This window comes from Lithobates pipiens, unplaced genomic scaffold (genome assembly GCF_037356315.1).
Source record: "Lithobates pipiens isolate NorthernLeopardFrog02 unplaced genomic scaffold, aLitPip1_a1.2 Scaffold_27, whole genome shotgun sequence".
NCBI classification, from domain to species: Eukaryota; Metazoa; Chordata; class Amphibia; order Anura; family Ranidae; genus Lithobates; species Lithobates pipiens.
This window is the reverse complement of record NW_027507788.1, coordinates 86,116,523-86,142,920: the sequence shown is the minus strand read 5'-3', so window position 1 is coordinate 86,142,920 and position 26,398 is coordinate 86,116,523. Positions and strand designations below refer to the sequence as shown.

The window sequence follows — 26,398 nt, the reverse complement described above, 5'->3', positions numbered from 1 at the left end:
TTTGGAACTGCCCTGCAACTGGATCGTCTGGGGTGTCAATAACTTAGCACTGACACCCACTGCAGATCGCAAAGGCAGTGCATTTTGAATCAGGTGTGGGAAACACACATTCTAGTGTGAACCTGTGCTTAGGGACGATTCACACCATGAATCGCACAGGAACATGCTGGGTGTTTCTGTGTGATTTCACATATGATCCAGGTGCAGTGCGATTTTTCAGCCTATCCATTTGAATGGGCTGAAATCACGCTTGACCGCACCAAATGTAGCGCATATACTATTTTACAAAATGCACAGCAATCAGATCACATGATACTGATGTACCATGCAATCTGATGTGGGCAAATGTACTGCCTTTTGGGGTGTCGCTAAGTTACCACTGACACCTGCAGCAGGTTGCAAGTGCAGTGCATTTTGAATGTGGTGCAGAAAATGCGCACGGTTTCCCGCACCACATTCTGGTGTGAACGGGCTCATACATTTTCTTCTCAGAATGGATATGAACACTATTCACTATATTAAAAAAAAGTAAAAAATAAACATTTTATATATATATATATATATATATATATATATATATATATATATATATATACATATAATAAAAATTAATTATTCATTGTCACCACCAAGTGAGCATAAGCTGTTTATATATAATACCAACATATTTCCTAATTCTTCCTGCGTATTAAATCCCATAACATAAAAAAGGAATGAAGTCGCGCTCGCCTGAAAGGCATCCAAAGACTTTTTTTTAAATGGTAATTCAAAACTTTAAAAAGCCAAAACTCCAGGGACTCTCCTCTGGTGTCTGAGACTTCGGAAAGTTTTGAACGCCGTTCAAGTGGGGAGAAAAGGTTGTTATTGCAAACAGCCAAACAGAAATTCTTTCACAGTGAAGTGGAAAAGTTCAGGGAAAACTTTTTTTTTTTAAAGTCACATTAAAAATAGCCTCTGACACGCATATTGTTCGAGTTATCCTGCACCCCTCACACTGCCCCCAAAAGAGTGCCAGACCCCACCCATTTCCTCCTGGAGGACCCTCACCTACCAAACCCCCAGTCATGTGACCGGCTCCATGACCAGCCCCCCATATACCAACGCTCTCCTGCTCTCACACACACTTTGCTGAGCTGACAGCAGGAAGGCTGGAAGGGCTTTGGAGCTGAAAGGGGATTGCTGTTCAGTTCAAGCTGCTGGGAAGAAGCACGGAGCAACCGAAATAACTTCCTATCGCCTTACCGGCATTTGACGTCCCTTTGTCCGCTGATTTCCTGGCTCGTCCTATACAGAGGTAAGCGAATACGCATTTTGAAAAGATTCCTGTCTATATAATGGTAGATTTGCGTACGAACATTCGTAAAAAAAAAAAAAAAAAAAATCTCATTCGATAATGTGAACAGAGACCCGACGAATGTCATTAGAAAAGTACTTAAAAATTTTATTTGCTTTCGGTTTTTGAATAATTGTAATTTCTCTAAAGAAAACCACTTAGAAATTTGTTCTTCAGGGAAACATTTTCTATCCTGCTCCTTCTGATCTTCTCATCACTGCTTTCGAAAATGAATGTCCACTAAAGATTAGAAAATCGAACTTCGAAAAGGAATATTTTTAATAAAATTCTAGTAATATATGACAAACTTAAAGTGCTGCTCCACTTCCCCTGCTCCATGTATTTTTTTCCCCTCTCTTTTACCCTCTTTAAAACACATACTCACCTGCACAGCGAATCCAATCCACCATTGTCCCACTGTGATGCGCTGTTTGGGTGACACACCCCACTCCGCCAACTTGGTCCTCTTCAGCTAGCTGCGTCTTCCAGGTCGCAGAGGCTGCAGGAACAGGGACATGTAATTCTGACCCTCACCCAGTGGCGGCTGGTGCTGTATATTTTGGGGGGGAGGGGTGACAAACAAACACCCGTCTTTGACCCCCCCGCTCTATCCATCTGTCCGCCGCTCTCTTGCCTGTCCCCCCACCAGCCCCACACTTACCCCATCTAGTAGCTTCGGCTCCTACCTGCGTCTCCTCCTTGGCAGCTTCACCCTGCGTCTCCGGCTTCACGGCAGCTTCCTGCAGAGGCCAATGTGATTGATTCTCCTCTTGGCCAATCGGGTTTCATGTTTGGCCGGGAGGTGAATCAGGAAGACAATGGAGAATATTAATTCGCTATTGTCACACAACTGGGTGGGCTCAGCGTGCAGTGCTCTGCACCCCAAGCTCCCCCTTTTTTTAAGCCAATTAGAGCCTCAGGCTCAAATCATGTGCTTCAAATAAAAAAAAAAAGCCCCATTGAAATCCATGCTTCTGGCACACTGCATGTAGATTAGGGGCCAACATGGATTAGGGGGGTGGTGCCCCCAGTGGACGGGCCACCACTGTTCTGACCTAAGCCAGAATGGCGGGTGGGGGCAAGGCCAAAAAAGGTAAAATAATAAATGTACAAACTCCCTTTTGGGAATCGAGTTCCACCGTAAGGTTGAGTGCATATCAGACAAACTTGCATCCTAAGATCCCATTCACAGTTGAGCACAGCAGAAACGCAGGCAGAAACCAGTGGTGTTGCCCACGTTCTTGCCAACATGTGAAAAATGTGCTAAGATGCCCAACACGGTTGCAGTGCCACTATTTCTTAATGCCATCCCAAACACGGGTATCAGTAACTAATTTTTCTGTGTATTTTATGCATCATAAAACGCATGAAAAATGCACAAAATGCCCATGGCAAAATGTGATTGGCTCAGTGCTAAAATTTGGTACATGAGCTTCTTTAGTGCATTTTGGGAGCAGAGGGAGGTCCATTCAAATGAATAGTGCCGCTCTAAAAACGTGATTTAAAAGCACGCAAAACACGCTAAAACGTAAAACAGAAGCGTCGCTCAGGTGTGAGTGGCTCCTAACAGTCTTCAATGCACAGTGCAGATCACTGTGGCACGTTGGCTTTAAAAGGTTGTGAATTCAGCTTATTATGTCCCATCATTCATTATTTCACAATGAATAAAAGCAGAAGGACGCATAGCAGCTATAGGGGCTGTCAGATGGTATAGTGAGATGTTGCATCGTATTTAATCCACATGTCCCTTATGCTTAGCTTAACATTTCCAGCATCAGCTGAGCATGTGAATTCCTTCACCCAAGTGCAGCAGAGAATGAGGCGCAAAGTGCTTTTGAATGGAACAGTTGTCCCCACCCTTGTGTCTAAGGAGTGCGATTCCTTTTAAATGACATGATGAGGCGAAGTCTGACTTGTCAGCCCAGCAGAGAAAATTGATTTTCCGATGGGCAATTTAGGTTAAATTCCAGGCACAAAAATGTTCATTTATGTGTATACTTCAATAGATATAAAGCATATGACCACTTTGTGATTTACAAATCCAGTTATTACCTTGCCAAAGTAGCAGTGACATCATTACTGTTCTGTGTAGAGAGCAGAGCTGTGGGAGCGACCCAGCAGGCCCCGCCCACTACAGGCTGCCTGCAGAAAGCTACAGGAGGGGGCGGAGACAAGACCAGTCACCTTGCACAAGGAGAGAGAGCAACAGTGACCGGTCTTTATTACAGGAAGCTCCTGCACAGAGGCAAAGTTTCACAAAGAATATACGCAACTCTTGTACTTAGACATTATTTGCTTACCCCAAAGCCTTAAAAAAAAAAAAAGAGATACTTTATAGCAGCGCTCACCTCCGCTTCAGTAATGGAACATCCATGAGCTCCCTCACTGGTGGTAACATCTTCTCTCCATCTTCTCCTCGGTTCAGGATCTAAGGCCATCTTGATGGGCTGGGATGACATAATCCCTGTGCAGTAAGAGCGGCTGACTTTTTCTGGGCTCAGCCACTCTTGCTGCAATCAGGTCACACTGACACTCGGTCCTAATCCAGCCCTAATCAAAACTACAAACATTTTTTCATGCCAAAACCATTACACATTATTGCTTAAGCCCTAAAATGGGGGGTCCAGTTCCCCCCGAAATGTGTAGGCTGTATCTGACATTTTTGTATGAACAATACAAATGAACTTCCATGGAAGATGACAGTTTTTCACAAGGTGCTTCTAACCACACATCCAGGATTACATCGGATAGGCTGTGGTTACTGTTCTGCTGATAATTTCCCACTTGGCTCAGGTGATTTTCAAATGGACTTTTGGTAAGCCAGATGGTGCTGACAGGGTGGCCCATGGCTGAAATCTGCCAATGTAGCAGGATTCAGACAAAATTCAAGCTATCTATATGACCAGCCTAACTCAAATTCTATGGTATTTAGCCATTTACTTAGCGTTCAGCTCTTAAAAGAGCTGAACAAATTAATGGGGTGGGCAACTACATGGCAAATGAGGGTCAATGTAGAAAAATGTAAAAGAATGCATTTGGGTAGCAAAAATATAAGTGCAATCTATACACTGGGGGGAGAACCTCTGGGGGAATCTAGGATGGAAAAGGACCCGGGGGATCTAGTAGATGATAGGCTCAGCAATGGCATGCAACGTCAAGCTGCTGCTAACAAAGTAAACAGACTATTGGCATGCATTAAAAAGGGGATAAACTCCAGAGATAAAACGATAATCCTCCCGCTCTGCAAGACTCTGGTCCGGCCGCACCTGGAGTATGCTGTCCAGTTCTGGGCACCAGTCCTCAGGAAGGATGTACTGGAAATGGAGCGAGTACAAAGAAGGGCAGCAAAGCTGATAAAGGGTCTGGAGGATATTAGTTATGAGGAAAGGTTGCCAGCACTGAACTTATTCTCTCTGGAGAAGAGACGCTTGAGAGGGGATTTGATTTCAATATACAAATACCATACTGGTGACCCCACAACAGGGATAAAACTTTTTCACAGAAGGGAGTTTAACAAGATACGTAGCCACTCATTAAAATTAGAAGAAAAGAGGTTTAACCTTAAACTACGTAGAGGGTTCTTTACTGTAAGAGCAGCAAGGAATTCCCTTCCACAGGCGGTGGTCTCAGCGAGGGGCATTGATAGTTTCAAGAAACTATTAGATAAGCACCTGAATGACCGCAACATACAGGGATATACAGGGATATACAGGGATATACAATGTAATACTGACATATAATCACACACATAGGTTGGACTTGACGGACTTGTGTCTTTTCGACCTCTCCTACTATGTAACTATGTAAATGGCTAAGATAAATAAATTGTAACATGCCTGATCCATCAGTAGACCTGGGCTTCCTCCAGCTGCCACTACTCAAGCACAGCTGCTCAATAGTTCGTGTATATATTGTCATTGAGCCCAGGAACAGCGGACCAGTCATAGGCTTGTCTTGAGCAATGTTTTATGCGATGAGGCTGTTCTCAGGTATCGTCAATAGGAGCCTGGAGCTGCTGACTGGTTTAAAACGTCTATCAAAGCTTGTTTATTTAAATACATCTAAGATCCACTTTAAAGGGAAGGGGACCTGTTAGGATAGAAAATGGTGCAAGGTCCTTCAGTGTCTTCCTTACCCTTACTTCAAGGATTCAGGTCTGGCGTTCTGACTTTGAATCACTACATGCTTTTTTGTTAGTTTTCAGATGTATCACATTTTTCTAATGCTTCTAAGTATCTAAGTGATGCTGTAATTGTAAATTGTAGACAGGGGCAGTCTATTTTTTACACTGCAGGTGGCTCTTAATTGAAGAAATATGGCAGCCAGAGGGAAGTCGAGAGGGACATGGTTCATCAATGGTTTCCTGGGTCACTGGGAAAGCTATCCAATTGGATACTGCCTTCTCATGTGACTGGCAGCCATTTTGGGTGAGGCAGAGCCTATTTAAGGCCCTGGCTCGAAGGCTTGGTGCACATTTCACATGTAGGTAGTGTAGGGACAGCTCATCCGTCTGGTAGCAACAGTGATTAGCAGCAGGGAGAGGTTGCTGATGAGTGGGAAAAGGATAGGGACAAGCCATCCTTCCTGGGGACCTCCCGATTTGGGTATGGACCGGCCGGGTCGCATTCTGCTCCTCAAGACAGAAGCTGTCGGCACATCTGAGACCTGCTCTGCTACACACTGCTGTTGCCTTCTGTGACTTGTTGTGAATTATTGATCTCTGACATTAATACAAGTTCTGTTCTCTACAACTAGACTCTGTGTGTTTACTGGCGCCGCACCATGCTGCACCTCCCCGCAGGCTGTATTCACACCTGAGCAGAGCACTTTTTTTAAAGCATTTTTGTATGTAAATACGAGCAATTTAGAAGCATATTTCGAGCATTTCAAATGTGTATTCAAGTTTCAGGTGTCTTTGTTTTAGCTAATGGAAAACAATAGAGGGAGTTACCGAGTTTTTGGAATTTGTTTTAAAAATACTTGAAAATGCTTGATGCGTTTCAGGAATTCCACAATCCAAGTTTGAAGGGCTAAATTGCCAAATTCTGCCTCCAAGGTAGCCCATATAGCATTTGGAGCATCAGGCTTGGAGATTCAAGTGCCTGAGTGCTCATTTGTGAACTCCAACCTTTTAAAATACATGGGATTTTGGATGTTAAGAGTATTGGAGTTTCAAGCTATAGAACTCCTAGGTGTAAATGGGGCCGTAGGGTTTCCTGCCCATCACATATATCAGTGTGCATATATTATAGCAGAACTAAACACTCCAATTGTTTTCAGCCAAGGAAGCTGCCATCTTTGCCTCTGTTTGATCTTCAACTGTCATGATTCTGCACATGTGACCAGTTATGACACCAGCCATTTGATGGTTTGACAGTTTGGTTGAGAGCACAACCAATGTGACAATTACATTACAGCCACATGCCGGAATGTAACTGTTTTTTAAAATATTAAATTGATGGGTTTAGTTCTGCTTTAAGGGAATTGTCATTTGGTTCACCTGGGAGCGAATGAATTTATTCGAGCATCTATTGTTACATTTTAAACATGCGCAATAAATAAGCTTCTATTTTTACCTTGAAAAGAACTGTGCACTTAGCTGCGGCTCAAACGCTGCAAAGATTGACTTGCACTAATGACTCAACAATTCCAAGTTGTTGCCAATAACAGAGCGGTGGTGTTGGAGTTAAGAATTTCGGCAAGAAGAGCTTGAAGGCGACAAAAGTCTGCAGCAACATTTTGGCAATCTGCATACAAATGGGAAAGTCTTTGCAGCTAATTGTTTTTGTTCCCCTTTTGTCATGGAAAAGAGAACAATGTTTACAGCTTCCAGAATAGTTTTTATTTTCAGAATTTCCAGTCATTGGGAGGTCTGATGGTTCTTATTTAGCAAAGACCTGTGTGCCCTTCTGATTATCTTCTAGTGGCTGGCCTTTGGCCAGTGGAAGTAGAAAATGCCCAGCCTCAGTATGGCTACTTTCACACTGCGGCAGGCGGGCGCTGGCGGTAAAGCGGCACTATTTTTAGTACCGCTTTACCATTGTTTTAGTGGTGCTATTCGGCTGCTAGCTGGTGGGTTTTAACCCCCGCTACGGGCCGAAAAATGGTTAAAACTGCCCACAAAGTGCGTCCCCGGGGGTTTGCGGCGCTACCCCATTGTTTTCAATGGGAAGGGGCGCTTTAGGAACGGTGAATACACCGCTCCTATAGCGCTGCAAAGATGCGGCCTGCAGGACTTCTTTGACCATCCTGCAAGCGAACCACAGGAGAGGCGCTTTACAGGTGCTATTTTTAGCACTGTAGCACCTGTAAAGCGCCTCAGTGCGAAATTAGCCTATGAATGGACAATGTCTCAGGGTTGGTGGTCAGTGTGAGTGGAAAAAAAACCCATAGTGCACATGGTCAGTAGGAGGAGGAATAGTGTTCCATCATTGGTACTGCTTGGATGAATAGTACCCCATCTTTTGTGTCAGTGGGAGGAATAATGCTGTACCGTTGGTGTCAGTGGAAGGCATAGTGCCCCCTTATTGGTGTCAGTGGGAGGAATAGTGCCCCATCATTGGTGTCAGTGGAGGAGAATGGTGCCTTATCATTGGTGTCAGTGGGAGGAATGGTGCTCAATCATTGGTTTCAGTAGGAGGAATGGTGCCTCATCGTTGTTTTCAGTGGTAGGAATGTCGCCTTATTGGTGTGAGTGGGAGTAAAAGTGCTTCACGTTAGTGGGATTAACTGTATCTCAAGGACAGGATAAGGCAAACAAGATAAGGCTGCAGTTTGGAGTCCACTAGTATAAATATGATACTCCCCATAGATAAAAATACTTCTAAAGGGATACAGACACTGCAGCATTTGTCCTCAGAACACTAGCAAAGTGTACCAGCTGATTATAATGAACCAGACCCTCCCATTCAGAATTAAACACTTATTTATTTTATTATTTATTATTATTATTCGGGATTTATATAGCGCCAACAGTTTGCGCAGCACTTTACAATGTGAGGGCAGACAGTACACTTACAATACAAATCAATACAGGAGGGATCAGAGGGCCCTGCTCGTTAGAGCTTACAATCTAGAAGGGAGGGTCAAGTTGAAACAAAAGGTAATAACTGTGGGGGGGATGAGCTGATGGAGAAAATGAAAATACAGTTAGGTGTGGGTGGGGTAGGCTTCTCTGAAGAGAAGTGTTTTTAGGGATCGTCTAAAAGCTAATAAAGTAGGAGATAGGCGGACAGATTGGGGTAGGGCATTCCATAGGATTGGAGAGGCTTTGGAAAAGTCCTGGAGGCGAGTATGGGAGGAGGTGATGAGGGAGCTAGAGAGCAGGAGGTCTTGAGAGGAACGAAGAGCACGAGTAGATTGGTATTTAGAGACTAAGCTAGTGATGTAGCGGGGGGCAGAGTTGTGGATGGCTTTGTATGTAGTTGTTAGTATTTTGAATTTAATTCTTTGGCTGAGCGGAAGCCAGTCGAGGGATTGACAGGAGTAGCAGACACCGAGCGATTGGTAAGGTGGATGAGTCTGGCAGTGGCATTCATGATGGATTGAAGAGGTGATAGACTATGTAGAGGTAAGCCAATGAGAAGGGAGTTGCAGTAGTCGAGGCGGGAGATGACCAGCGAGTGAATTAAGAGCTTTGTTGTGTCATTGGTTAGAAAGGGGCGTATTTTGGAGATGTTGCGGAGGTTGAGGCGGCAGGATTTGGACAGTGATTGGATGTGTTGCTTGAAGGAGAGTTCAGAGTCCAGGACTACACCTAGAACCTTGGCGTGAGGGGATGGGCTTATGGTTGTGCCATCGATTTTGAGAGTGAGATCAGGGGAAGGGGCATATGGGGGAGGAAAGATTATAAGTTCGGTTTTGGATATTTCTTCAGAGCAATAAAAGGAATCCTCTATAAAGTTTGGTAGAGATCCTAAAAATGTACATATTGATCACCCAGAGTGGATTGTTTTTTGTTTCACAACAAAAGTGGAGTTATTCTTGAAGATGAGGTCAACCATTTGGAAAGCTGGACTCTTTTGCAGACATCCCACAACAAAATGCCTAAGCTTTTGATTAGGTTAGCTGCACTGAAAGGAACCTGGAGCAGCATTTGTTTTTTCAGGAAAGGTAAGTATTTCTGCCCCTTTATTACTTTTAATCTATCGTTCATGGAAGATCATTAACATAGTCTTAGGTGAGCTTTTAGTTCTTTATTACAGGTCAATTTATGCAGGTCAATTTACATTCACATCAATACCTGCCCTCAAGGAGCTTACACCCTAAGGTCCCTAACTCACATGCTTACATACACATACTAGGGCCAATTTACACAGGAGCCAATTCACCTACCAGCATGTCTTTTAGAGTGTGGGAGGAAACTGGAGTTACATAGTTAGTCTGGTTAAAAAAAGACACCAGTCCATCTAGTTCAACCAATAGAAGTACCCGGAGGAAACCCATGCAGGAACAGGGAGAACATGCAAACTCCAGGCAGGAGGTTTCATGGTTGGGATTCAAGCCGGCGACCCTAGTGCTGCCATTCAGAAGCGCTAACCACTTAGCCACTGTGCTTCTTTGTGTAGGTCTGCTTATGAGTGTAATGAGTGCACAGTGATTAGCGCACCAAAAGTAACACATCTGTTGTTCTATGTTTATCTTTGCTTGTTTCAAAAAGAAAATATGGCATTAAGCTGAACACCCATCTGTTGGTAGCTGCCATTGACTGACTTACAAACTGTGTAATAATTCCAAGGCGGCCGGCTCACTCACATTTATGCTGAGCAGGTGGTATGCCGTGTACACACGATCGGAATTTCGGCTAGCAAAAGACCAATAAGAGCTTTTCATAGGAAAATGCGACTGTGTGTATGCTACATCGGATTTTAGCTGGTCAAATTCCCGTCAGCAAAAATTTGAGAGCACAGAAATTCAGATTGTGTGTGTATGCAATTCCGACATGCAAAAAATCACACATTCTCAGATTCAACTATGAGACGGAAGCTATTGGCTACTGGCTATTGAACTTTCTTTTTCTAGTCCCGTCGTACATGTTGTATGCCACCGCGTTCTTGGCGGTCGGAATTTGGTGTGACTGTGTGTAGGCAAGCTTGAGCGGAATTCCGTTGGGAAAACCATCAGACCTTTTTACGACCATAATTCCAATCGTGTGTACGTAGCATAACCCCGAGAGCCTGTTGTTCTAGGCACAGGCCTGCATGCCAGGGGTGTTTTCTGTGTGCAAGATCATAAGTTAGGTCCCCTTCCTCAAGGTTGCACGCTTTGCCACTCTATGGAACGGGCGTATACACATTGGGCACTTTGCAGTGTCCAGCTGACAATCCTAAACACTAGCTGTCTGTGTCAAGGCTCAGTCATAGCTGCTTAAAACATGTAACATGTGCGAACTCTTGCATGTGATCAGCACCAGCCATTGATTCGTGCCCAATAAACACCTGCGACCCTAAAAATGTAAGCCTTTAGACTGCATACTATTACTGGGTTTTACCTGGTGCTATAGTAAATACCTTTTTTAATATGTTGAAATTGTTGGTGAGGAAAAGCCTGGGCTGCACATCCACTGGCACTGGCATACATATATATGACTTATATACTCGATGAGTCACATGAGATGACTGCTCCTGCCCTGCCTAGCATACCCAGATCTCCAATGAGCTGTAGCTGCAAGTGACACACACTGCTGAAGCTCAAAATATGATCTTGTGGTCAAGAGCACTTCAAAAATCAAATTCAAAATTTGTGCAGTGAGAGCACAGTGGATGCTCTCCATCTTGGGGCCCATGTGCACTCTCCAAATGAGGGATATGTTGGTGCCACAAGTTTACATACTGTTGACGCCAAACGATTCACTGTTGCATGCTCCAATGTAACGGGACAAGCTTGAGCAAGCTTATACCATTAATGAAGTATGCTTTGTTGGCATGTTTGTACTCTTTTAATAAAGCATATCTTTATGTAAAGCCATGATATTCTTAGTAGACTTGGTATAAGAATCCACCAAAGGCTACATTTGAGCAGTTTATAAAAACCTGGAAATGCTGCTTATCCTGCAACAGACATGTGAAGGTGGGTAGTAATCTGGTGATATTGGCTTGTTTGTGGCCAAGTCAAAAACAACACAAAGATGAGATGAAAGTGTGGTTTTACTTGTGCTCATGGGGTTCAGATGGGCATCCTCCAAACTCTCCTCTCCATTAAAATAAATTCCAAGTTTGGAAGATCCAAACTTGCTATTTTATGAAGAGGGTCAGATTGTGCCTGTGTATCAGAAGACCCTTTATATTTACAGATGCCAAAGTTCTTGATTACATCATGAGTTGTAGTTTCTCTTGTGTCTATTTATTTTGCACAGTCCGAGAAGCGCAGTTTTTAACACCTTCTAAACTATGAGCTGGGTGTGATCGATTACAGCTCTATTAATGTGCTGGCCTCAAAGGGTGTGTGCAGCATGATACATTTTCCATTCTAAAAGACAAAAAGAGCAATGTACAAAGTGAAATGTCCCACAGCAACAGACATCTTTTTACTGTTATGGATGCATGCTGCAGGTCTCTGTCAGGACCCAAATAACTGGCAGAAACCTGCAGGACATCTGATGAGATGAAGATGGTGGGTGGCATGGAAGGGGAGCTACAGGAGGCAAATTCCTTTTTACCACCTGTAATATTGAGTGCTGTAATAATCACCACCAACATTTGTACACCATAACCCCCCACCAACATTTGTACACCATAACCGCAACTAACATTTATACAACATAGCCACCATCATCATTCGCACAACATACCCCCACCAACATTTGCACAACATGACCCCCACCAGTATTAGCACAACCCAACCCCCACCAAGATAATCCCCACTACATGGCAAATGAGATTCAATGTAGAAAAATATAAAATAATGCCATTTGGGGGGCAAAAATATAAATGCAATTTATACACTGGGGGGAGAACCTCTGCGGGAATCTAGGGTGGAAAAGGACCTGGGGGTCCTAGTAGATGATGGGCTAAGCAATGGCATGTAATGCCAAGCTGCTGCTAACAAACCAAACAGAATATTGGCATGCATTAAAAAGGGGATTAATTTCAGAGATAAAAACAATAATTCTCCCGCTCTACAAGACTCTGGTCCGGCCGCACCTGGTGCATGCTGTCCATTTCTGGGCACCAGTCCTCAGGAAGGATGTGCTGGAAATGGAGTGAGTACAAAGAAGGGCAACAAAGATAATAAAGGGTCTGGAGGATATTAGTTATGAGGAAAGGTTGCGAGCACTGAACTTATTCTCTCTGGAGAAGAGATGCTTGAGAGGGGATATGATTTCAATATACAAATACGGTACTGGTGACCCCACAATAGGGATAAAACTTTTTTACTGAAGGGAGTTTAACAAGACTCGTGGCCACTCATTAAAATTAGAAGAAAAGAGGTTTAACCGTAAACTACGTAGAGGGTTCTTTAATGTAAGAGCGGCAAGGATGTGGAATTCCCTTCCACAGGTGGTGGTCTCAGTGGGGAGCATCGATAGTTTCAAGAAACTATTAGATAAGCACCTGAACGATGGCAACATACAGGGATATACAATGTAATACTTAATCCATAATCACACACATAGGTTGGACACACATAATCACACACATAGGTTGGACATGATGGACTTGTGTCTTTTTTCGACCTTACCTAGTATGTAACATAACCTCCACCAACATTTGCATATTACTGTTCAGCCAACAGGTACATTTTTTAGCATAAGATAAGCTTGAATGTTTTGGCTTTAGTTCAGCTTGGTAATGAGCTGTTGGCTTGGCACTGTGCTTGCAACTGTGATGTCAAGAAATAGAATGTTTGCTAATTCTGTTTAGAATGCAGAAAGCTGTAAAAACTCCCAGGGATCTTATCAAGCAAACACCACAGCAGTCCCTTGGCCTGGCTGTTTGTTGATAACTTTAGTCAGCTGATCCTCACAACATGTTATTTAAAGGAAAGCTCATAAAATAAAGATTGTGTGTCTATTATAGATGTAGATGGAATCATTTTGTGCAGAGAACTTACTAAACTGATTCCCATTGCTGCAAGTGCCATACATTTAAATAAGAACTGCAGCCTAAACAAAAACACTTCTATCATTTCAAAAGCAGAACTGTTTAATGTCTCTGTATATAACACATTTGAATTAAGTTTCTCAAGTTGGGAGAGCTGCCAATAAGCAAATCAGTCGGTCTTCTTATTCGGACTACCAGATTAATTTGTTGTCCTCTGTGTCCTCTATGTCCTCTTTCATATGGATATCCAAGTAACAAAGGGATCTAAAATGGGGTGTGAAGATGTCCCCAGCTTTCAGGGACAGTCCTTGATTTTAGGGGGCTGTTCCCATAAAAATATATACCACAAGGTTAAAAGATTTTGTCCTCAAATTTCTTTCCAGGTTTAAAAATGTTTACTGTGATTTGTGACAGTGACCTACAGTGCACACCTGGGCCTGCACCCTTTATCCACAGCAAAGTGGACTCAGGTATTATTAAACCATAATCTTTTAAGCCCCTCACACTGTTAGTACAATTTGTCCACATCCAATTTTTTGTGTGGCGCATGCTGCTATTATCCTCACTCTCTTCCCCAACCCATTAAAAGTGGGCATGGACAGTAGGGTGTCCCCAGATTTAATTTTGAAAATCTGGTCACCTTAATCTAAAAGCATGTGTCAGAAGGTTTCATCATCGCATGACCATGCGTGTTTGCGCCTAGGAGTAGGGATGAGCCGAACACCCCCCGATTCGGTTCGCACCAGAACTTGCGAACGACCCCCGCGTTCGGTACGAACGTTAGAACCCCATTGAAGTCTATGGGACTCGAACGTTCGAATTGGAAAGTGCTCATTTTAACGGCTAATATGCAAGATAGTGTCCTAAAAAGGGTTTGGCGACCTGCCTCCTGCCTCAGGGGACATGGGTCACTGCAAAAAAAAGTTTTAAAAACTACCGTTTTGGCGGGAGCACTGATTTTAATGACGATTAAAGTGAAAAAAAAAAAGTGAAATATTCCTTTAAATATGGTGCCTGCGGGGTGTCTGTAGTATGCCTGTGAAGTGCCACGTGTTTCCCGTGTTTAGAACAGTCCCTGCACAAAATGACATTAAACGGAAATAACACCATTTAAAACTGCTTGCGGTTTTAATGTTATATCTGGTTCCTGCAATATGGTTGAAAATCATTGAGAAACATGGCATGGGTAGCCCTCCCTGCCCATTACCAGCCTATTTGGGTCTTGTACGCATATTAAGGGGAACCCCGTACCCATATTAAAAAAAGGAAATGCGTGTGGCCCCCAGGCCCTATATACTCAGAACAGCAGTATACAGGCGGTGCAAACAAGACAGGGACTGTGTAGGTTTGTTGTGTTAAGTTGAATCTGTTTGTCATTTTCAACCGGTACATTTTTAAAGTGTAGCTCCAGTCAAAAAAACTATCTTTAAGCTTTTTGGAAAACATAGGGAAGGGTTATCACCCCTGTATAATTTGTTTTGTCGTCCATCTTTTTTCATCTCACTTGCTGCTGTCTCCTTGCGTTTGCAAGTAGGAGATGTTTGTAAGTTGGATGTTTGAAAGTAGGGGCCTGCCCTATATTATAGCGGTATGTACTGGGTACAGAGCACGCAGACAGCACGCACTATCTCCTAACACTACTGACTGCAAGCTCTATTATTAACCACTTGTTAGCCCAATGTTTGCATAAAGTGAAAGATGAAGTTATGCTGAGTAAATAGATATCAAACATGTCACTCTTCAAAATTGCACATGCCCGTGGAATGGCGCCAAACGTCGCTACTTAAAAAATCCCCATAGGCGACGCTTTAAATATTTTTTTACTGGTTACATGTTTTGAGTTGCAGAGGAGGTCTAGGACTAGAATTATTGCTCTCGCTCTAACATTCTCGGCGATACCTCACATGTGTGGCACATGCGAGCACATGGGGACATGGGCGCTTTAATTTTTATTTTATTTTTTTATTGTTCATTTTACTTTATTTATTTTAGTTTGACATTTTTTTCCCCAAAAATATATTTTTGATCACTTTTATTCCTATTACAAGAAATGTAAACATCCCTTGTAATAGGAATATGGGGTGACAGGTCCTCTTTACAGTGAAATCTGGGGGATCAATATGACCCCACATCTCACCTCTAGGCTGGGAAGCCTGAAATAAAAAATAAAAAAAAGATTCTGGCTTTGATCGTACTGGCGAGTTGGTAGAAGCACCGGAGGGCGGTGAGGGGTGGGGGGCGTCTATGGCTGGGTATTTCGGGGTATCACCGAGTATGGCTGGGTATCTCTGAGTATGGCTGGGTATGGCAATTTATGGCAGGGTATTACAGAGTATTGGCGGGGTATTTGGGGGGTACTACAGAGTAATAGCAGGGTACTGCACTGCAGAGTAATGGCAGGGTACTGCACTGCAGAGTAATGGCGGGGTACTGCACTGCAGAGTAATGGCGGGGTACTGCACTGCAGAGTAATGGCGGGGTACTGCAGAGTAATGGCGGGGTACTGCACTGCAGAGTAATGGCGGGGTACTGCAGAGTAATGGCGGGGTACTGCACTGCAGAGTAATGGCAGGGTACTGCACTGCAGAGTAATGGCGGGGTACTGCACTGCAGAGTAATGGCGGGGTACTACAGAGTAATGGCAGGGTACTGCACTGCAGAGTAATGGCAGGGTACTGCACTGCAGAGTAATGGCGGGGTACTGCACTGCAGAGTAATGGCGGGGTACTGCAGAGTAATGGCGGGGTACTGCAGAGTAATGGCTGGGTACTGCAGAGTATGCACTGGTATTGCAGAGTATTGGCAGGGAATTGAGGGGTTAAATTCGGTGAGCAGCGATGTGGGCACTGCAGATGCAGCCCACATCGCTGCTGACACCGATCTCTTTCCCCTCCGCTGTACCGATCGGTACAGAAAGGGGAGGGAGGAACAGGCGTCATAACATGACGCCGGTTTGTTTCCAAGTGATCACTCCGTCATTTGACGGAGCAATCACGTGGTAAACGGCCGCTATGAGCGGCCGTTTACCGTGATATAGGACCCGGCGGTCACGGATGCTCTCGAGTGCGCACACCTCGGGGCACGCGAGAGCAGAATTCTGGGAGGCCGTTAATTAACGGCCTCTCTGAGTTAAACAACCGCCCTGAAGCCGTTAATCGGCAATGGGCAGTTGTTAAGTGGTTAAAGCTAGATCACTAGCTATATAGGTGAGGTGAATATAGTGGTGTATACTGCAGTCAGGGCACAGACAACAACCACTACACAGCAGCAAGATAGGAAATCAGCCAAAAACGATTGTTGTGTACTGTGTTGAAGGTACACAGAACACCCACTGCTTCAGATGCAAAGTAACACACTACAGGAGGCCGCCTTAAAGGCGGCCTTATATAGTGTGGGGCGTGCACTACACAGCCTGAGCTATGATTGGCCACAGGCAGGATGCCTGTGGCCAATCATGGCTCTCCTCGCTGCCGGCGCTGCGATTGGCCAAGCATGCGGGGTCACAGTGCATGCTTGGCCAATCATCGGGCAGCAATGCACTGCGCCAACGCAGTGCATTGTGGTCCGCGCGCGCGTCACTCGAATTTTGACGCGAACGGCCAAAACGTTCGGAATTCGCCGAACGGCCAATGTTCGAGTCGAACGTACGTTCGACTCGAACACGAAGCTCATCCCTACCTAGGAGATAGGCACTTTGCAGGCATTGGCTGCCTCTGGATAAGAATATTAGTGACTGGCCAAGAAGGCCCATTGACTGTTTCCCCACATAGGCTTGTGGAAGATGCTTTGGTGATAACCTTCAAATATAAAAATATTCTCTGATACTACTCTTCTGTCCCTCTGATATGCATTTTTTCTGTGTTGTAGTGAACTGCATCAGGTTATTATTTTTCTGTAGCATGCTGACTTCTAGTGGTAGTTTTGGTGGCAATGCAACTTGCCTATTTATGAGATTTGGTATCTCCCTCTGTCCTTCCCTCCTGTCTAATGTTAGTTACATCAGTCCCAGGTAGAACCTCTCTGTTTCATCCATGTTCCCTCAGCCAGTGTTAGTACTTCAGGCTTAGGAAAGACATTGTCTTCTTACACTTCAAAAGACTGGAATTATTTGACGTAAAATTGCGTTGGATTCAACTTCTGTGTCTGTTTGAAGAGCTAAGCTGCCTGTGGATGGTGGCAAGTCAATAGGTGACTGTACTATCCCAACGAACTGGGTCTATGAAGGTTTGGGTGTTTGTGGGCACCATTAGTCTGCAGAATGACCTAGGAGCCCCTACGATGTCAGGAAGAGGCCTTTGTCCAGGTGTAGGGCTTTTTTATTCACCATAAATAATGGCAATTGGGAGCCAGCGCCTTGGGCAGAAGGGTAGCACCAAACTTCAAAATTTGACAAGTTGTTAACATTTTCTTATTTTATTTTCTCTTCTGCCTACATCCCGACAGGTAAGGGGTGCCAGGGATGATCAGAGGTGTTAGAAGGCTTTTTGTCATTTAGTAAACACAACCCTATCTCTCCCTTCTGTTTGCTGGTCTGTACAGCTGAAAAGTCATGAATATAAAGCAGACCACATGCTGTCGCCAATACCGTATAATAGCAGTAGCTTTTATTAAAATATTCATGTGACACAAGAGGAAGAGCTTTTCAAAATGGTATCATCATTTGGGTGTGTGTAGGACAGCATGGTGTCTTAATATGGCCCTGGTGCCCTGTATGCAGATACCAGCTTTCCAGTAATGCAAACATTGTACACATTGTGCTCTCATTTTCCTGGATACATCTGGAATATCAAGACATCGGGCTTAAACTTGTTGGCACATGTAGAGTCCATTCACACAGGGGAAACACGATTTCCAGCGTGACTTTGGGAGGCAACTTGAACTCGACCTGAGTATGAATCACAGCGCGACTTGGGGTGACTTCAACATGACTTGGGGCGACTTACAACACAACTTCAAGTCGCCTCCAGGCCAGGCAACTTTGGCTGTGGCCAATCACAGAATAATAAGCTCTCGAGGGGGAACTCCATGCCAAATTTGAAATAAAAAACCGGCATATGGTTCCCCTCCAAGAGCATACCAGGCCCTTAGGTCTGGTATTGATTTAAAGGGGAACCCCCTATGCCAAAAAAAACGTGTGGGGGTACCCCAAAATCCATACCAGACCCTTATCCGAGCACTCAGCCTGGCCGGTCAGGAAAGGGGGTGGGGACAAGCAAGTGCCCCCCCCTGAACTGTACCAGGATGCATGCCCTCAACATTGGGGGTGGGTGCTTTTGGGGAAGGGGGGCACCCCAAAGCACCTTGTCTCCATTTTAATGAGGACAAGGGCCTCTTCCCGACATCCCTGGCCATTGGTTGTCGGGGTCTGCGGATGGTGGGCTTATCAGAATCCGGGAGCCCCCTTTAATAAGGGTGCCCCCAGATCCCGGCCCCCACCCTATATGAATGAGTATGGGGTAAATCGTACCCCTACCCATTCACCTGAGGGGAAAAAAAAGTGTCAATAAAAAAACAGGTTTTTAAAGTAATTTATTAGGCAGCTCTGGGGTCTTCTTCTGACTTCGGGGGTCTCTTCCAACTTCTCCGCTCTCTCCGGCCTCTTCTCCCGGTGTCCAGTTCAGCTTCTCCACAGAGAGCAAAGGTCCCATTCTGCAGCTGCTGGCATGGAAAGGGTTTTTTTTTGTCTTGGGCTGTGGCTTATATCCTTTTTGTTTTGATGCATCTAGAATATTTGGTATTTAGCAGATTCAAAGTTTAGTTTAAAAGGATGTAATGTATTGAGGAAGAACATTCATCCATAGTATGTTACATCCTTGCTATTGAATAAATATTTAAAGCGGTATTAAACTCAAGCCCCAAAATGTAATATATTGCAGCTTACCAATCATTAGATGTGGTGGCTGCATTCGTTTTCTTTTTTTAGGCATTTTCCCTCCATTTTCCCCTTGTGATCTGGGCAGTAACATACCACTTGTATTAGAGTGCCTCCACTCTGGATGAATGAGCACAGGGAAGGGGAATGTTAAATGCATTAGCAGATATAAATACACTAGCAAGCTGAAGCCAAGCCGCACTTTATAATCAGTTGCAGAAAACTGATTTTTTCTTATTGAGATAAAGGTTTTACATGATTAAATAAAAACTGGTAATTTTAAGCACTACCATGCGTGTTGAATGGTATGTCTCGCCTATGTAACTGATACATTCTGCTGGAGAGCTTGTGCATTTGAAAAACAACAGACTTACTGGCTGGATCACCACTTAAAAATAGAATAAATCCCTTAATTTGCATAGATTTCCTCTCACTTCCTCCATGGCTATGGGGCAGGAAGTGAAGGGCTAGGGGGCAGGAAGGGAAGGGCTATCTCTGTAATGGGACAGGGATGGTAAAAAATAAACTGACAGGGGCTATAACCCTTACTCTATCCAAAATGAAAAAAAAAGTGTTGCCAATAGTTCCACTTTAAGCACAAATTTCTGATAATTTTATGGAGAGGACTAAGAAGATATAACCATGCCAATGGGTCAGCAGAAAACATATAGCACAGTAAGGAACGTTTGTGGTCCAGGATGATAGGCAGTGGCGGAATTATCAGGGTCGCAACAGTCGCAGTTGCGACTGGGCCCTGAAATTCCATCACTGTGGGGGGGGCCTCTCCTCCTCTCCTCTCCAGGGAACACTGGCACAGCTGATCTGCTCCCCCTTCGGCCCCCCTCTCCCCTCCTCTCCTCTCCTGTGTTCTCCGTGGGCATTCAGGTGCGAAGCTAACAAGCTCACATTTCCCGCATTGAACACAGGAGAGGAGAGGAGGGGAGGGGGGGGGGGGTCGAAGGGGGAGCAGATCAGCTGTGCCAGTGTTCCCTGGGAGAGAGAACGAGGGAAAATTAAACGTCAGTCCCGGTGTCTCTGGCTCTGCGCTGCTGTTAAATGACAGACACGCTCTCCACTCACAGCCGTGCTGACCCCTCTCCAGTGTGTGCAGAGACTCAGGAAGATCCCGCCGCGCCCATCAACATCCATAGAGCTGCTGATCGTTGCCTCCCCCCAGGTGCGGGGGGGCGGGGGGGTTACAGAGATCTGCTGGGGCCAAGGTGCACATCGGAGTCCAGCAAGCTACAGAGAAACCTCTTTAAGGGGGGATGACTGTCTAGGGACCCTAAAGTAAGGGGGGCTCTCTGGGGACCCTGATGTAAGGGGGGGTATCTGGGGATCCTAAAGCAAGGGGGCCCTCTGTGAACCCTGATGTCCAGTACCACCGCCACCCCTCCTCTAGTACCACCACCACCACCGTGCCACCCACCTTCAGTACCACCACCACCCACCTCCAGGAAAGTAAGGGGGGCTCTCTGGGGACCCTGATGTAAGGGGGGTATCTGGGGATCCTAAAGCAAGGGGGCCCTCTGTGAACCCTGATGTCCAGTACCACCGCCACCCCTCCTCCAGTACCACCACCACCACCGTGCCACCCACCTTCAGTACCACCACCACCCACCTCCAGGACCACCACCACCCCTCTCCAGTACCACCACCGTGCCCCCCACCTTCAGTACCACCACCACCCACCTCCAGGACCACTGCCATCCCCCCTCCAGTACCACCGCCACCCCCTCTCCAGTACCACCACCATGCCTCTCCAGTACCATCGCCACCCTCCTCCAGTACCACCGCCACCCCCTCTCCAGTACCACCACCATGCCACCCACCTCCAGTACCACCGCCCACCCCTCTCCAGGACCACCATGCCTCTCCAGTACCATCGCCACCCTCTTCCAGTACCACCACCCACCCTCCAGTACCACCGCCACCCACCTCCGGTACCACCGCCACCCACCTCCGGTACCACCGCCACCCCTCTCCAGGACCGCCACCCACCTCCAGTACCACCACCACCCACCTCCAGTACCACCGCCACCCCCTCTCCAGTACCACCACCATGCCACCCACCTCCAGTACCACCGCCACCCTTCTCCAGGACCACCATGCCTCTCCAGTACCATGGCCACCCTCCTTCAGTACCACCGCCACCCCTCTCCAGGACCGCCACCCCCCTTCAGTACCACCACCGCCACCCACCTCCAGTACCACCGCCACCCCTCTCCAGGACCACCATCCCCCTCCAGTACCACCGCCACCCCTCTCCAGGACCACTATCCCCCTCCAGTACCACCACCGCCACCCACCTCCAGTGCCACCACCAGCCCCCCTCCAGTACCACCACCACCACCCACCTCCAGTACCTCTGCCACCCCTCTCCAGGACCACCATCCCCCTCCAGTACCACCACCGCCACCCACCTCCAGGACCACCACCCCTCTCCAGGACCACCACCCCCCTCCAGTACCACCGCCACCCCTCTCCAGGACCACTATCCCCCTCCAGTACCACCACCGCCACCCACCTCCAGTGCCACTACCAGCCCCCTTCCAGTACCACCACCACCACCCACCTCCAGTACCACTGCCTTCCTGATTTCTTGCATCGGGGGCCCTGAGGTTTCTAGTTACGCCTCTGATGATAGGACAGTGAAAATTAGAAGCCCCCTCCCCACAGTTGCGGAATGCCGGCCACCTGCATACCAGAAGCAGTGCGTCCGCTTTATGGGAGCTCTAGACTAATTTGCCTCTCAGCTAGGGCTGGGGAAAAAATCGATTTAAATCTTGAATCAAGTTGAGAGGTCAAATTGATTCAAAATTTCAGTAAATCGATTTTTTTGGGATTTTTAATTTTTTTTCACCAGGACCGGCGTTGACACCGCGCCGGTCCTGAGAAGCTGTGGGCAGGAGTTTTTAGGCGGGGCTGCGGCTTCGGTCTAGTCCGTGAGGCTGGACACTGCTGACTAGGCTGAAGCCGCGGCCTCACCTAAAAACTCCTGCCTGCAGCTCCCCAGGACTGGCACTGACACTGCGCCGGTCCTGAGGAGCTGCGGGCAGGAGTTTTTAGGGGAGGCCATGACTTTGGCCTAGTCCACGAGGGCGGACCGGCGCTGTGTCCATCAAAAGAAAAAAAAAAACGATTCGAATCGTGAATCAGGTTTTTTTTATTTTATTTTATTTTTTTAAGAAAATCGTCCAGCTCTACTCTCAGCCCAGTCCACCCCATAAGACTGGCGCTACACTAACAGTGTAGCACAAGCCGGTGGGGACTCTTTCTGTGCTGCCCTAGGCCTGGGTCTTGTCAGCCTAGGCCAGGATACATCGTTGGCATAGGTTCTGTGTTATATGCAAAGCTACTATTCAATTGCACAGATCACAAAATCAGTGGAAGAAATGATATGCTTATTTTCCCAGAACAATAAAGAGTCTTCTGACTCCTCTCAACATTCCCTGCACACAGTTCCCCCCCCACATTTCACTTGATTTTTTTTCAGCCACAAATGTCCAGAGGTGGACAGAAGAGACAGAATAGAGGAACACATAAGAGAGAAGTGACCACAATTTGTTATGTTGAGGCCCCACTAACCTTGCTACCCTAGGCATCGACCCAACAACCTCCTCTGACAAACATCCTGGTGATGAATAACATATCATTATCTCAGTGTACCCAGCAGGCCTTTTAAGAGGAAACCAGTGGAATAGAAATTACTGTCAGCCAGATCTCGCCATGTCCGTATTTCTATCAGTGACAGTTTTATTCGTGAATAAGTCTGGTTACTGGTTTATGTGTTTTCCTTGTAAAATTGGCTACACCAACACCCATAAATACTTCTATTCCTCTCAAGCAAAGTTCTTCTTCCAGAAAATTGTTAATAGGTTTTGCATTGACAGGAGTATGATGCCAAAGTGATGCTATAAACTGTGCCACAATATTGCTGGAAGAAGGTCTCTGGCTGAATATCAGTTTTTATGGATGTTATAGCCATTCCAAGGCTTTTACAGCCAGTATCAGTTCATGGAAATTCAAGAGGATTCCAATGCAGATCTCTTTATGAAAATGGTACACCCCTGACTTGTGCTGTTGTCCTGACTTTCTGAGGTTGAGTTACTAAAAGAAAATAGACTGTGCAGTTGCTCCAGAGCTTGGTTTAATGAGGTGAAGCTTCACTTTTCAAAGAATAGCCAATCACATGCAAGAAAAACAAAAACAAACAAAAAATGCATGTTTGCTTGCACATGATTGGATGATGGAACTTAGAAAAGATCCCACTGATTTATTAAGGGAGCCCATAGATGATTCAATTTTCTTACCTTCCAGGAGGGAAAAAAATCACAAAATTCCCCCATCAACAGTCAGTGTTATGCCCCATACACACGGTCGGATTTTCTGACGGAAAATATGCGATCGGATCATGTTGTCGTCATAAAATCCAACCGTGCGTGGGCTTCATCTGACTTTTTCTGTCAGATTTTCCGATGCACAAAGTTTGAGAGCAGGATCTAAAATTTTCCGACAACAAAATCTGATCGCATAAATTCCGATCGTGTAGACAATTCCAACAGACAAAGTGCCACACATGTTCAGAATAAACTAAGAGATGAAAGTTTTGGCTACTGGCCCATTTATAGTCCCGACGTACATGTTTGATGTCACCTTGTTCACACGATCAGATTTTCTGACAACTTTGTGCGACCGTGTGTATACAACACACGTTTCGGCCAAAATCCGTCGGAAAAAATAAGACGAATTTTGTGGTCGAAATGTCCGACCGTGTGTATGGGGCATAACATAGTTACATAGTTAGTCAGGTTGAAAAAAGACACAAGTCCACCTAGTTCAACCAAAAATAAATAAATACAAATAAAATAAAAAATATCATACAATCCCATATACCCAAACCTATACCCACAGTTGATCCAGAGGAAGGTGAAAAAAAACAGAAAAGCATGATCCAATTTGCTACAGCAGGGTAAAAAAATCCGTCCTGATCCCAGAAAGGCAATCAGATTTTCTCTGGATCAATTTTACCTATAAATATCTACAAATATCCACATTATCACAGCTCTTACTGTGAAGAAACCTTTCCGTGTTTTGGGGATGAAATCTCTTTTCCTCTATTGATGAAGAAATCCCTCCCGCAGCACTAGTGTGTTCTGCTGGTGGGGGAAGGGAGCCTTACAGGCTGGCAGAATACAACGATCACTGCTTGTGGCTATTGCCACTGGTAGTAATCACATACAGAAAAATCCGTCAGGCTGGTTGTGCCCAAGTCGATCAATGGATCAACATGGGTACAATTAGCCTGCCCGTACATGGATTGAGTCTCGGCTGGCCCTTGCTGAACTGGATGAATTTCGATTTTATATATGGTTAAAGTGGTTATAAAGCCTGAAGTTTGTCTATGCATGAAGGTAAAATACCTTCTGTGTGCTTCTCTCCCCACAGCCCCTCTAATACTCTCCTGAGCTCCCACTCGATCCAGCAATATGCATGGGAATCTGTCCTGATCTCTCCCTCTTCATTGGCTCCCACTGCTGTCATTCACAGCCAGTGAGCCAATGAGAAGAGGGGGGGTAGGCCCGAGCCACGGCTCTGTGTCTTATTGATGCATAGAGTGGTGCTCGGGAGTGAGCGTCCACCAGTGCCCCATAGCAAAAAGCTGCTTTTGGGGGCACTGGTCAAAGGGGAGAAACCAGGAACACCGATGGGGGACCCTAAGGCCGCGTACACACGGGCGGACTGTCTGCCCAACTTAGTCCGCCGAAACACATTTCAGCGGACAGTCCGCTCGTGTGTGGGCTTCAGCGGACTTTTTCAGCAGACAGTCTGGCGGACTAAGTCTTTCGGAATGTTGGAAAGACTGTCCGTCGGACTCGCATTTCAGCGGACAGTCCGCCCGTGTGTGTGCCAGTCCGCCCTACTTTTGAAATGAGCGGACATTTCCCACCCGGAGAAAAGTCCGCTCATTTCGAGCGGGTATCCAGGTAGGCGGGGCCCGCGACGGAGACGTCGCTGGCCCCGCCGCCTGGTATGGACTTAAAGGGGAACCCCAACGCCGAAAAAAATCGGCGTGGGGGTGCCCCCCAAGTCCACAACAGACCCTTGTCCGAGCACGCTACCCGGCCGGCCAGGAAAGGGGGGCGAGCGAGCGGCCCCCCTCCTGAGCCGTACCAGGCCGCGTGCCCTCAACATGAGGGGGTGCCTTGGGGAAGGGGGGGGCCGCGCGGCCCCCCCACCCCAAAGCACCTTGTCCCCATGTTGATGAGGACAAGGGCCTCTTCCCAACAACCCTGGCCGTTGGTTGTCGGGGTCTGCGGGCGGGGGGCTTATCGGAATCCGGGAGCCCCCTTTAATAAGGGGGCCCCGGATACCGGCCCCCCACCCTGTGTGAATGAGTATGGGGTACAATGTACCCCTACCCATTCACCTGTGAAAAAAAGTACAAAGAAAACACAACACAGGGTTAAAATATTTTATTGCACAGCTCCGGGGGTCTTCCGTCTTCGGGGGTCTTCTCGCCGGACTCCTCCGCTATCTTCCGGCTCTTTTACTAGCGGAGGAGTCCGGCTTTCTTCCGCGCTGCTGGCCTCTTCTCCCGACTTCGGGGGTCTTGTTCCCCTCTTCGGTTCTTCTGCCGGGCCACCGCGCCTTCTTATAGCTCTTTTACAGGCGGTGGCCCGGTCTTCTGTCGCCGCCGTCGCCTTCCGTTCTTCTTCTTCTTCTTCTTCTTCTTCTTCTTCTTCTTCTTCTCCAGGAGATGTTGCCTCGACGATCTCTCCGGCCGGAATGCCAGAGCCGCGCTGCGCGGCCACTTATATAGTGACAATGGGGCGGTGTCACATGGTATATGTCACATGGGCTGGTCACATGGGTTGATGTCACATGGGGACTATGACATCGTAAGGGGGCGGGGTCACCATGTGACACCAACCCATGTGACATAAAGCCATGTGACACTGCCCCATTGTCACTATATAAGTGGCCGCGCAGCGCGGCTCCGGCATTCCGGCCGGAGAGATAGAAGAAGAAGAAGAAGAAGAAGAAGAAGAAAAGGCGGCGGCGACAGAAGACCGGGCCACCGCCTGTAAAAGAGCTATAAGAAGGCGCGGTGGCCCGGCAGAAGAACCGAAGAGGGGGACAAGACCCCCA

General features: G+C 46.3%; 1 protein-coding gene across 1 annotated transcript in view; it reads left to right on the top strand.

The window, feature by feature from the left end:
* Positions 1-1,092: 1,092 nt before the first annotated feature.
* Positions 1,093-26,398, top strand: part of LOC143933953 (tetraspanin-4-like) — a 170,930-nt gene continuing 145,624 nt past the window's right edge. Inside the window, exon 1 of the mRNA XM_077457159.1 lies at positions 1,093-1,294. The gene's annotated coding sequence lies outside the window, so the exon portion shown is untranslated. The remainder of the gene's footprint in view (positions 1,295-26,398) is intronic.